Source organism: Triturus cristatus, chromosome 4_1, assembly GCF_964204655.1.
Source record: "Triturus cristatus chromosome 4_1, aTriCri1.1, whole genome shotgun sequence".
NCBI lineage: Eukaryota > Metazoa > Chordata > Amphibia > Caudata > Salamandridae > Triturus > Triturus cristatus.
In genome coordinates this window covers 136,750,704-136,753,203 of record NC_140585.1, presented here as the reverse complement: position 1 = coordinate 136,753,203, position 2,500 = coordinate 136,750,704, and the positions used below count along the sequence as shown (strand labels likewise).

At 40.2% G+C, this 2,500-nt stretch overlaps 2 non-coding genes across 2 annotated transcripts; both read left to right on the top strand.

Moving 5' to 3' along the window:
* Positions 1–1,004: 1,004 nt before the first annotated feature.
* TRNAR-CCU (transfer RNA arginine (anticodon CCU)) lies at positions 1,005–1,077 on the top strand. The gene has a single exon. It is a non-coding gene; the product is annotated as a tRNA-Arg (tRNA).
* Positions 1,078–1,724: 647 nt separating this feature from the next.
* TRNAR-UCG (transfer RNA arginine (anticodon UCG)) lies at positions 1,725–1,797 on the top strand. The gene has a single exon. It is a non-coding gene; the product is annotated as a tRNA-Arg (tRNA).
* The last annotated feature ends 703 nt before the right edge of the window (positions 1,798–2,500 follow it).

Below are 2,500 nucleotides of genomic sequence, written 5' to 3'. Positions count from 1 at the left end.
ATAGATTCCAAAAAAGTGCTTCCAGCGAAAAGAGCTGAAAGAACACTATGGGATGTAAACCTGAATACCTTTCAATAATATGTTCTCCATCCATGCATACCACCTACATGATAAAAATCATCTCAGGTGGCCGGATGACCGCGTGGCCTAATGGATAAGGCGTCTGACTTCGGATCAAAAGATTGAGGGTTCGAGTCCCTTCGTGGTCGTTTTTGGCCAATGGTCACACAATCTGCTTTACATTCAGAGTGGAAAAAGTCTTTTCCAATACTCTTGTAGTCCTCACTTTCTCATTACTAATCATTAATAAAGTGGAGTACATACTGTAAACTCATTCAGGTTGCATCTTCAGTCTAACTACTTGTGAATTTTAGTGGCATTAAAAAGTGCTTCTATGCCGACGCACTGAATATGTAATAGGTTTGCAGAATTTTGACGTGACAGAATGGGTTTTTAGCTTAAGTGTGTGTGGAAGAACTGCGCAGTGTGTGCCTATGTGTGCATAGAGTGTTACATGTGTAAAATCTGTATGATTTGGGCAGTTAAAGTGCTGATTTTGCCTCCGAGTAAGAAAAGTACTACACAAAATGTATAAAGGATCGGCACATTGGCTGCTTTTGCTGATGCCCCCGTTGCCTAATTTGTAGTGCAATGGTTAAGTTGCAGAGTGTGATTGAACTTGGTTAGGAGACTTAGGGCCTCTTTCCGTGTCCTACTGATGATAAGGATGGCTTGATACCATTTTCTAAGCCCAGTATATTGAGAAAAAAAGTAAGTGAAGAAGAAGTGTGGAGTCGAAAGTGGTTCTCCAATTTCTCTCCACTTGCTAAAATTGCAAAGTCTCCATTATAGCATAGAAGAGAGCGTTAAAGTCGGGGATGGAAGAGGATGAAAAAGGGAAGTTTACTTATAGAGAGAAGTGAGAAATGCCCTGTGTGCACACACCGGTGTCTGACCATAGAATACATTTAAATAATGCCTCTAGAAAAGAGCTATGCATTGGTGCCTCAGTGGCCTAATGGATAAGGCGCTGGCCTCCTAAGCCAGGGATTGTGGGTTCAAGTCCCATCTGAGGTGATAACAAAAATCCGCCCTCTTTCTTTTCCAGAAAATTAGGTAGATTTATTACATGCTTCCTCTCAGAAGTTTATGAGGGATTAGGTACTTTGAAACGGTCCCATTTTACTTGTGTACACTTCACAGTCATGTTAGTGTTCTGAAACTGCAAAGTAGATTTTTAAATGCCTATTTTTGTGAGATGCATTTTCGACCGGCCAGAACATATTCCTTTGGAAAAAATGATATGAATTGGATTGGTGTGAATCTTGTTTCTAGAGGTGGTGACAGGCTTTCAGCTACTTGAATAGGTCAAGCCAGGATTCATAAAATTTATACAACCTATGTGAGTGTGAAAAATTAGCATATGCAGGAAGGAGCAATTTGTCCTACTTTCAAAACAGTTTCACTCCACGTCTGGAAACTTCCAGAGCTATGTAGAGAATAAAAATGAGCTTTAAACTCATGAGGAAAGAGGTTTGTATGGAAAAAGGAAAACAAAAGCATATCGTACTCATAAAATTCTCAATATATAGATTCCAAAAAAGTGCTTCCAGCGAAAAGAGCTGAAAGAACACTATGGGATGTAAACCTGAATACCTTTCAATAATATGTTCTCCATCCATGCATACCACCTACATGATAAAAATCATCTCAGGTGGCCGGATGACCGCGTGGCCTAATGGATAAGGCGTCTGACTTCGGATCAGAAGATTGAGGGTTCGAGTCCCTTCGTGGTCGTTTTTGGCCAATGGTCACACAATCTGCTTTACATTCAGAGTGGAAAAAGTCTTTTCCAATACTCTTGTAGTCCTCACTTTCTCATTACTAATCATTAATAAAGTGGAGTACATACTGTAAACTAATTCAGGTTGCATCTTCAGTCTAACTACTTGTGCATTTTAGTGGCATTAAAAAGTGCTTCTATGCCGACGCACTGAATATGTAATAGGTTTGCAGAATTTTGACGTGACAGAATGGGTTTTTAGCTTAAGTGTGTGTGGAAGAACTGCGCAGTGTGTGCCTATGTGTGCATAGAGTGCTACATGTGTAAAATCTGTATGATTTGGGCAGTTAAAGTGCTGATTTTGCCTCCGAGTAAGAAAAGTACTACACAAAATGTATAAAGGATCGGCACATTGGCTGCTTTTGCTGATGCCCCCGTTGCCTAATTTGTAGTGCAATGGTTAAGTTGCAGAGTGTGATTGAACTTGGTTAGGAGACTTAGGGCCTCTTTCCGTGTCCTACTGACGATAAGGATGGCTTGATACCATTTTCTAAGCCCAGTATATTGAGAAAAAAAGTAAGTGAAGAAGAAGTGTGGAGTCGAAAGTGGTTCTCCAATTTCTCTCCACTTGCTAAAATTGCAAAGTCTCCATTATAGCATAGAAGAGAGCGTTAAAGTCGGGGATGGAAGAGGATGAAAAAGGGAAGTTTACTTATA